The sequence below is a fragment of the Hemitrygon akajei genome, chromosome 28 (assembly GCF_048418815.1).
Source record: "Hemitrygon akajei chromosome 28, sHemAka1.3, whole genome shotgun sequence".
Lineage (NCBI taxonomy): Eukaryota > Metazoa > Chordata > Chondrichthyes > Myliobatiformes > Dasyatidae > Hemitrygon > Hemitrygon akajei.
The window spans coordinates 34,462,536-34,473,902 of NC_133151.1; positions in this window are offsets into that span (position 1 = coordinate 34,462,536).

Genomic DNA, 11,367 nt, shown 5'->3' on the forward strand with positions numbered 1-11,367 from the left:
AACTTTCGGTACTCCAGTGAGCCACAGTCACTGGGTCTCTGGTACAGTTGCTCTGAAGAGCAGAGTGTTGAAGAGGACTATCGTGTTGATTGGATATTGTACAATTAGAGGAACAGAGAGGACTTTCTGTGGGCGTTATAGGTACAACCCGATGGTTGCCCTCCAGGTGCCAGGATCAGGGATGTGTCGGATCTGCGCCTTGACATTCTCAAGGGCGAGGGTGAGCAACTAGAAGTCCAGGTACATATTAGTACCAATGGCATAGGTGGACCAGTTGAGGAGGAACTGAAGAGAGAGTTTAGGAAGCTAGCTGAAAGTTTTAGAAACAATACTTCCAGGGTTGTAGTCTCTGAATAGCAGCTGTATCACTTACCAGTGTGTGTAAGAAAAGGATGAGTTTGCAGGTGAAACTGATGCCGGGGAAGAGGTTCAGATTTAGGCATCATTGGGATTTCTTCTGGTGAACGTACGACTTGAGCAAAAGAGACAAGTTATACCTGAGCACGAGTGCGTACAATATCCTTGCGAACAGGCTGAGTGGAGTTGTTTGGTTGATTATAACAAGATAGCGGAGGATGGGAACCAGAGTGATCGTTTGCTTACAAACAGAATCAATGAGTAGTGAGACTCCAGGCAACGAGACTCTGATGGCAGGGCAAAACTACAGTCAACTGGATCAATTGAAACGTAAAAGGTTGAGAAAACCGAACAGAGCAAATGCAGGACTGAAGGTCTTATACTTGAAAGCGCGCTGTAAACGGAATAAGGTAGATGAACGTTTAGCACGTTTACTGATTGGAATGTATGATGATGCAGTCATCACTGAAATATGTCTGAAAAAACTATCTCGAGCTTAATGTCCAAAGATACACATCGTATCGGAAAGCAAGGGGGCGGGGGCTGTTGGTAAAAAACAAATCAAATTTCTAGAAATAAGTTACATACGTTTGGATGCTGTTTAATCGTAGTGGGGAGAGCAAAGGAATAGCAAGTGCAAAAGAAAAAGATCCTGATGGTAGATGCATACTGACCCCAAACAGTAGTAAGGAAGTGGCTAAGACACACACACACACACACACACACACACACACACACACACACACACACACACACACACACACACACACACACACACACACACACACACACACACACACACACACACACACACACACACACACACCCTAGATTAACTCACCAGGTCAGTCAGCTTCGGTGGAAAAAAAGATTACAGGCCTGAACGCTTCATCAGTCAGTACTGGAGAGAAAAAGATCAGGAGACAGGGTAAGACGGTGTGGGCACGAGTGTAAAGAAAATACGGTGATGGGTGAAACTAGGAGGGTTCGGGGGAGGTAAACATCTGGGACTTCAATTTGTCAAAAATGATAAAGGGCTGACGAAGTCCGAATCTGATATGAGAGGATGATTGCCATGGACGAAAGAAAAATATGAGGAGCACCAGAAGGAGGTGATGGGAAGGTAAGGAGATATTGATTAGAGACGTGAAGTTAAAAATATCTTCAGGGAAAAGAGATTGCAATATGAACGAATTCACCCTCAAATTTGAGAAAAAGAAGACAGGTGTATCAGTGTTACGGTGAAGTAAGGGAGATTGCAGAGACATGAATGAGCAGTTTGTCAGAATTGATTTTAAAAGTAACACTGGCAGAGATGATACCAAAGCAGCAATTGCTGGAATTTCTGGAAGCACTTCGGAAGGCAGAAAATAAATGCATCTGATAAAGGGAGAAGTATTCTAAAGGCAGGATGCCACCGCCGTAGCCAAATAGGGAATTCAAAGACAACATTACAGCAGAACAAAAATTAGAAAAAAAACTTAGTGAGAAATTAGAGGATATGAAAATTCAAAAAAGCAAGGGAAGGCACTACAAAGGCCGATAAGAAAGTAAAGATGGAATTCAAAAGGAGGCTAACCAATAATATTAAAGAGCTTCTTCTGATTCACAAATAAGTTAAAAAGTGAGGCAAAAGTGAATATCGGTCCGCTGAAAAACCATGCTGGAGATTTAGAAATGGGAGGAAAGGAATTGGTGTATGAACTGATGCATCAGTCTTCATTGTATGCTGGAAGTTCTGAAGTGTCAGGGTTCATGAAATCTGTGAAGTTACCATCAATCGGGACAAAGTTCTTTAAAATACTGCAAAGTCTAAAGGTAGATAGGTCACGTAGACCAGACGATGTACTCCCCAGTGTCCGGAAAAGACGGGTGAATCAATTGTGGAGGTGTTAGTAATGATCTGTCAATAGTCACTAGGTTCTGGAATGGTTCTGGAAGACTGGAATATTGCAAATGTCAGTCGAGAGGCAGCAAAAATGAAATTTTAGGCCAGTTAGACTGGACACAATGGTTGAGAAGCTAATGGAGACGGTTGTATTGGATATGGTTTCAGGTTACTTGGAGGCGAATTATAAAATAGGCCGTAGTTAGTATGGTGTACAGAAGGGAAAATCATGTCTGACATAACTGTTGTAATTCTTCAAAGAAATATCAAGCAGGATATAAAAATGAGAACCATTTGGGGTGTAGTTAGATGTTCAGAAACACTTTAACAGTGTGCCATACATGTGTCTGCTCAACAAGCTGCGAGACCATGGCATTACAGGGAATCCTCTAACGTAGATAAAACAGTGTTTGTTTGGCTGGAGGCAAAGTGTGGGAATAGAGGGATCCTTTTCTGGTTAGCTGCCGGTAACTGGTGCTATTCAAGATGGAATGTGTTGTGACTGATTGATTTAATTTTAAATTTAAATAAATAGGTTAATGGAATTGATGGCTTTGTTGCAAGGATTGCTGACGATAAGAAGAAAGGTTGGGGGGGGGTAGGTAGTGTTGAGAAAGAAGAGAGGCCATCAAAGAACTTATATTGACTTAGTGATTGAGCAAAGACGTGGCAGATGGAATTTAGTGCCGGGAACTGTATTGTCACTCATTTTGGTAGAAGAAATGAAAGGGTTGACTATTTTCTAAATGGAGAGCAACTACAAAAGTATGACGAGCAAATGGAATTGGGGGTCCTTCTGCAGGCTTCCCGAAAGGTTAATTTGCAGATTGAGCCTGTGGTGAGGAGTCAAATGCGATGTTCGCGTAAATTTGAGCGGATTATGATTTAGAAACAATGTTGCAATGCTATGACTCCATAAAGCACTGTTAAGGACTCATTTGGAATTTCTGAGCAGTTTTGATCCCGTTATCTTGGAAATGATGTGCTGAAACAGGAGATGGTTTAAAAGATTTTAAACAGAATGATCGGGCTCTATTCATTAGAATTCGGAAGAATGAGCGGTATCCAAATTGAAACCTTTCAAATCGTGAATGCCCTTGATAGAGTGGACAAGGAGCGGATGTTTCGCATGCTTGGGGATTCTATGACTGGAGGAAATGGTCTCAGAATTTAGAATGCAGATGAGGCTGTGGGTTACCCTTTAGCGAGAAAATGGTAAATTTGTTGTATTCGTTTTCAAGGGCAGCTGTGGAGGCTACGTCTTGATGTATATTTAAGGCTGAAGTTGTTACATTCCTGATTGCTCAGGACATGAAGGGATACGGGCGGTGGGGGGGTCGGTAAGAGATTGCGAAAGTGAGGGAATATGGATCATCCATGATAAAATGACCGTCGGGACTCGATGGGCCAAAAAGCCAAATTATGCTTCTTTGTCTTATGGCCTTATTGTGTCGTACAATAACCGTCTCGTTCATTAGGTAACACACTTTTCCATTTTTCATTTTCGATACAACTATATAACCAACTATTTATTGAATCAGCAGAACTTAATGTCCGTGTATTGTTTTCAAATTAATATTCATATTTCTAAAAGCATAATGATTTCCCACGAACGTTTCAGTGATTAAGCCTGCCTCGGCTGCGCTTGGATTAAAACTCTCATGCGTTACCAGTTTGTAATAGTGTCGTTTATCTCTTTCTGTGTTACCTCATATTCAGGAGGCCTCGCTGATATTTTCGTTCTTCCACACAGAGCGCACAAAATGTAACGTCTGACTTTTAACTTTGATGACCTGTCCCCCTGTGACCAGCTAGCCCTATGAGCCGTTTCACATCTTCTGAGATCAGAAGGCTCTGCCAGCAGTCTCCAACTACCTCCAGATTTACAGTGAAATGAATTCATGACTTTTTAAAAATAATTTTATTTTATATGAAATCTAATTAAATACTCTTTTAAGGAAATATAATTACGATATAGGGTCTCTCCACTTCCAGTGCCATTCTCCGCAAGACGCCATCCTATTCGGGACAGCATTTGATAACCTCTCCTTGTAGGACAGGTACCCGGCACTTAGTTCACTATTCAACAGAGCCAGTTGTAGGCGCTCTTCTGTCCACATCTGAAGCTTCCTCTGTTGGTTAACGTCAGGGCGTGAAATAGGCGAGATCATAATTGTGCATTAAAACTTAGAATCAACTTGATGGGGCCATCCGCATATCATCTCGGTCAGCGCAGGGGGACTGTTACACTTGCAGAGATTCGATACAATTGTTGGATCGATTATTATTCACAAAACGCAAATCAAGTTATGCTAATCATACTGCGGTACCCGATTGTAATTTATTTTTTATAACTATTGCAGTTAATTTAACGGCGATTGTGATCTTGTCCCGCGGGAAATGCGGTCTGTCCAAATGCATCACTCTCTACCTTGTGGCCATGGCGGCAGCTGATCTGATGGTGGTCATCGTTGTTATTTTGTTAGAGAGGATAAATTACATCCATTTGTTTGCTAATTTCTTACTCGTAACTCCGGCGTGTTCTCTGCTACTTGTCCTGAGTCACGCAACCAGGGACTGCTCCGTTTGGTTGACGGTTGCTTTCACTTTCGATCGCTGTGTCGCCATCTGCTGTCAGAAGCTGAGGAGCCGATATTGCACCGAGAGAACAGCGACTGTGGTGGTGGCAACAGTGAGTGCAGCGTGTTGTGCCAAAGCCATTCCATTATACTTTGCAGTCGATCGATGGCGTTGTGTCCCCGCAGCTGAATACTACACGTCACCCCTGTGGAAAGCCTACGAGGTATTTGACAGCATCACAACACCGTTACTACCAATCTGTTTAATTCTGCTCTTTAATGTTTCCACCGTCAAACGGATTAGAGCGACAAATAGAGTTCGCCAGGTGCTTCGGAACAGCAGCGAAAATCGTAATGATCCAGAGTTGGCAAACCGAAGGAAGTCAATGATTCTGTTGTTCGCTCTTTCAGCCAATTTTATATTATTCTGGATGCCCAATGTCGTATATTCAATGAACTGGCAAGCCGAAAACTATTCCTACACAGACAGATATCTCAGCAACCCGACCTATATCCTGCAGCAATGCGGGTTTATGATGTCGTCTCTCAGTACCTGCACCAACACGTGTATCTATGGACTGACACAGAGAAAATTCAGAGAGGAGCTAAAAAATGGAGTGAAGTACCTGTTTGTAGCAACGGGAGAGGTTTGTAAATAAAATGCAAACTGAATTATTTATTTTGCAACGTCAGAGCAATTAATAGGTGGAGTAGTTGATTTGAGCTACGTGCGGCCGCTATTTTGGGATCTTTCTGTATGAACGATTTGGAATTTATTTATTATTACGTTCACGGAAGAATTATACATCGAACATCATGAAATGGAAATCCACTATGTTTGTTTACGTGGTATCTCTGTGTATGAAGCGAATTAATTTGATTACTTTCTCTAAATGAATTGTTGACAAAATCTCCTAGTGGTATTAAAACATACATAATATTATTTTTTAAATCTTGTATAATCCAAAAAGTATTATTTTTGGCTCTGTTTTAGGGTATATTTTCTTTCATTTTATTATCGCCTAGTGTCATCATCGGACGTTAATGTTAACATAATAATTATAGAATTACCTAGTAGCTCCAGACCTCACAGCAACATGTCTCTGTCAGAATGTTCAGGAACATCGAAGTAGCAAGGCTTCCATCATACTTACTGGTCACGAATGTGAGTTGATCAGATGGATTTGATGATTGCACTCAGTTGATGCTGACGAAATTTCTATGTGTCTCTGTGCTGAGAGGACCAGTCCAGAAACCAACATATAAATAATGCCAATAAATCACGGCAGAGCCACTCTTTCCTCGTTAGACTGCGGAGATTCGGCCTGTCATCAAAAACCTTGGCAAGCATCTGCGGATGTGTGGTGGAGTGCGTGGAGACTGTTTCAAATATGGACTCGTACGGGAACACCAATGCCTTTGAGCGGAAAATTCTACAAAAAGTAGTGATGGGGTGTTAAATTGGATTAGTAATTATGCAAACACGAGGAAATCTGCAGCTTCTCGAAATTCAAACAACAACACACACAAAATGCTGGTGGAATACAGCAGGCTAGGCAGCATCTACAAGGAGAAGCACTGTCGACGTTTCGGTCCGAGACCCTTCGTCAGGACTAACCGAAAGGAAAGATAGTAAGAGATTTGAAAGTAGTGGGGGGAGGGGGAAATGCGAAATGATAGGAGAAGACCGGAGAGGGTGGGATGAAGCTAAGAGCTGGGAAGGAGATAGGTGAAAGTGATACCGAACTGGGGAAGAGAAAGGATCATGGGACGGAAGGCCTCGGGAGAAGGAAGGCGGGGAGGCACCAGAGGGAGATGGAGAATAGAGAAACAGCAAAATATGTCAGGGATGGGGTAAGAAGGGAAGGAAGGGCATTAACGGAAGTTAGAGAAGTCAATGTTCATGCCATCAAGTTGGCGGCTACCCAGCCGGTATATAAGCTGTTGTTCCTCCAACCTGAGTTTGGATTCATTTTGACAGCAGAGGAGGCCATGGATAGACATATCAGAATGGGAATGGGACGTGGAATTAAAATGTCTGGCCACTGGGAGATCCTGCTTTTTCTGGCGGACCGGGCGTAGGTGTTCGGCGAAACGGTCTCCCTGTCTGCGTCGGATTTCACCAATATATAAAAGGCCACACCGGGAGCACCGAACGCAGTATACCACACCAGCCGACTCACAGGTGAAGTGTCGCCTCACCTGGAAGGACTGTCTGGGGCCCTGAATGGTGGTGAGGGAGGAAGTGTAATGGCAGGTGCAGGAATTGTTCCGCTTATGATAAGTGCCCGGAGGGAGATCGGTGGGAAGGGATGGAGGGAGGGAGGGAGACGAGTGGTCAAGGGAGTCGCGTAGGGAGCGATCCCTGCGGAAAGCAGAAAGATGGGGGGAGGGAAAGTTGTGCTTGGTAGTGGGATCCCGTTGGAGGTGGCGGAAGTTACGGAGAATTATACGTTGGACCTGGAGGCTGGTGGGGTGGTAAGTGAGAACAAGGGGATCCCTATCCCGAGTGCGGTGGCAGGTGGATGGGGTGAGGGGTAGATGTGCGGGAAATGGGAGAGATGCATCACATTCGTCCTGGAAAGCAAAGCCTCATCCTGAGAGCAGATGCGGCGGAGACGGAGGAATTGTGAGAAGGGGATAGCATTTTCACAAGAGACAGGGTGGGAAGAGGAATAGTCCAGGTAGCTGTGAGAGTCTGTAGGCTTAAAGTAGATATCAGCAGATAAGCCGTCTCCAGAGATGGAGACAGAAAGATCAAGAAAGGGGAGGGAGGTGTCGGAAATGGACCAGGTAAATATGAGGGCAGGGTGAAAGTTGAAGACAAAGTTAATGAAGTCAACGAGCTCAGCATGCGTGCAGGAGGCAACGCCAATGCAGTCGTCGATGTAGCGAAGGAAAAGAGGGGGATGGATACCCGTATAGACTTGGAACATGGACTGTTCCACAAAGCCAACAAAAAGGCAGGCATAACTGGGACCCATACGGGTGCCCATGGCTACACCCTTGATTTGGAGCAAGTGGGAGGAGCCAAAGGAGAAATTATTGAGAGTAAGAACTAATTCCGCTCGACTGAGGAGAGTGGTGGCAGAGGGGAATTGGTTAAGTCTGGAATCCAAAAAGAAGCGAAGAGTTTCGAGACCATCTCGGTGGGGAATGGAGGTATATAGAGACTGGACGTCCATGGTGAAAATCAGGCGGTGGGACCAGGGAACATAAAATCATTGAAAAAATTCAAAGCATGAGAAGTGTCACGAACATAGGAGGGAAGGGATTGAACAAGGGCGGATAGGACAGTGTCGAGGTATGCAGAAATGAGTTCAGAGGGGCAGGAGCAAGCTGAGACAATAGGTCTACCTGGACAGGCAGGGTTGTGGATCTTGGGTAGGAGGTAGAAACGGGAAGCGTGGGTTGTGGGAACTATGAGGTTGGTGGCAGTGGATGGGAGATCCCCAGAGCTGATAAGGTTGGTGATGGTATAGGAGACAATGGCCTGGTGGTCCGCAGTGGGGTCATGATCAAGGGGTAAATAAGAGGAGGTATCAGCAAGTTCTCTCTGTGCCTCGGCCAGGTAGAGGTCAGTATGCCAGACAACAACAGCTCCCCCCTTATCAGCAGGTTTTATAGTGAGGTTGGGATTGGTGCGGAGGGAGCAGAGAGCAGAGCGTTCGGAAGGAGTTAGGGTGGATTTGGAACAGGGTGCAGTGAAGTCGAGACGGTTGCTGTCCCGTCGGCAATTAGCACTAAAGAGATCCAGAGCAGGCAGAAAACCACAGCGGGGTGTCCATGAACAGGAGGAGGGATGAAGACGGGAGAAGGGGTCATCGGTGGGGTTAGGAGAGTCCTTGTAAAAGAAGTAAGCTCGGAGACGGACCCGGCGGAAGAAGAGTTCAGTGTCATGGCGTACGCGGAACTCGCTGATGTGTGGGCGAAGGGGGTCAAAGCTGAGGCCCTTACTGAGGACAGAGCGCTCAGCCTTAGAGAGTTAAAGGTCGGAGGGAATGGTAAAGTCCCGGCCGGGAAGAGAGATGGGATCAGAGGGGGGAGTGAGGCTGGTAGTGTTAGTGGAGAGAGAAGGGTTGGGGTGAGAGTCAGAAGGAGCCTCTGAGGGCCCAGGAGCTGATACTTCCACTTATTTGCCCCTTGATCATGATCCCAATAAGGAGCCATTGTCTCCTATACCATCACCAACCTTATCAGTTCTGGGGTTCTCCTATCCACTGCCACCAACCTCATAGTTCCCACACCCCGAACTTCCCGTAACTACCTCTTACCCAGGATCCACAACCCTGCCTCTCCAGATAGACCTATTGTCTCAGCTTGCTCCGGCCCCACTGAACTCATTTCTGCATACCTTGACACTGTCTTATCCCCCCTTGTTCAATCTCTTCCCACCTATGTTCTATGTGCAGTGTGGTGGATATTGCGTCCTCCGTAGAGCGATTTGGACGATAGGCAAACTGTAGAGGATCCAGCGATGAGGGGAGGCTGGCTGTGATATGAGGCTTGACAAGCCATTCAAAACATTTCATCACTGTGGTGGTCAGGGCAACGGGACGGTAATCATTCAGACAGGCTATAACTGATTTTGTTTTGCTACAGGGATGATTGTGGAGGTTTTGAAGCGTATGGGGACAATGGCTTTTCTAAGGGAAATGTTGAAAAATGTCTGTCAGGACATCTGCTAATACATCAGCACATTCCTTGAGCACACGTCCAGGGATGTTGTCGGGACCTCCCGCTTTTCGTGGGTTAACCTTGGCAAGGGTACTCCGTGTTTGCTCTGAATCAATGATTGGAGCCGGCTGGTCAGATGGTAAGAAGGGACTGGCTCTCCCCCTTGCTATAGTGTTTGATGCATCGAAAAGTGCAAATAATTTGTTAAGCCTGTTTGGAAGAGAGGCGTCCCTGTCATCAGTTTTCAGCTTGATCTTGTAGTCTGTCAGAGCTTTAATTCCCTGCCTCATCCGTCTGGTGTCACCTGTGTCACAGAAGTGTCCATGTATTTTGCCCGATTTTAAGGTCAGAGGGGTAAGTTCAAAGGACATGTAGGGGCCACTAATGAAGCCCCATGGAAACATAAAGTCGCCAGTGTAGCTACGTTGTTGACTTTGTGCCTTTCCATGCAGTTTCAACATGTTTGTTCCACTGTCTCTCCTTGGCATTCGGGAGACCTCTAGTACTGCCCCGTTATGTCTGTCTGTCCTTCGTTGAACACATATATAGAAACTATCTTCATGGCTGCTTCATAAGTTTTTTTTATCCTGTCGTGCTTCCTAGCACTGAGCTGAAACCCGAAATGTTGAAGACGGGTGGATTACTCTTAGTCTGGCAACTACCGTTTTCAGGTTTAGGATGGGTGACTATACCTAGAGGAAAAACAGTAGTCCCTGATTTTAGACAACACAGGTCTCTAAAACGTTGAAGCGGGCAAGCCTCCAAACCGGACAAGTCTGTGGTCCTCTTGGAGGAACACAGAAATTGCAACTTCCAGATCTCAAATCACAAGAGATTCAGTGGCATGGGACCAGTACCGGGGCTGAAATATCCTGCTGCGGGTCTCCGCCGAAACATCGACTATTCCGGGGCGCCTACGGGCGACTGGAGTAGCAGTAGATCTATCAAAGGACAGGATTAAAGATTCTCGTTTCAGCTTCCAAGGTCAGTACAGTCATCAACGATGTGTTAATGCATTTAACGGACTATGGCTGCTTACAACTGACGGAAACAGTACTCATTAGGACGGAAGTGTCCACGTAGGATAACACTTGGGAAACGTGGTTGCAGATCAGGGATACAAGTACTTTTCAGGAAACGGGGCTTTAAACTATTGACACCGACTATCTTGCTGGCAAACTTGCAGTCTCTGTTGAATAAAATCGATGAGCACAGAGCTAGTGTACTGAATAGTGGGGCATTTGTTTCAGAGAATCCTGGTTAAACACTTTCGTCCCGCAAGCAGCGATTCTGATCGACTGGTTTACTATATACCGTCAGGATAAACATATAGAGTCTCTCAAAAAAGAGGTGGAGGAGTATGTCTCGTGATCAACACTTCTTGGTGCACAAGTATATCAGTCCTGACCCAATTCTGCTCACCAGATCTGGAATGTCTACCAGTTAAGTGCCCTCCTTTTTCCCTAACGCGGGAGTTCTCCGTGGTCACTTTGTCAGCGGTATACATTTCACATTCGGCCAATGTCAATCAGACTTTAGATAATCTGAATAATGGGATCAACATGCGCGAAACAGCGCACCATAACGCCTTCACCATTGTTTTGGGAGATTTTAACCAGGCCTGTCTGAAAAAAAAACCCTCTGCAATTATCATCAACACATCACTTGCAAAACTAGAGGGAACAACACACTGGACCATTGTTCCACCACCATGAAGAATGGCTACCGTGTTTTTCCACGCCCTCGCTTCGGGAAGTCTGATCACCTGGCTGTAATTCTACTCCCTGAGTATAGCATGAATGGCAGCGGTGCTTCACTACCAGATTAACTCAACGCCTTCTAACCAACTAACTAGGGCGATTATTC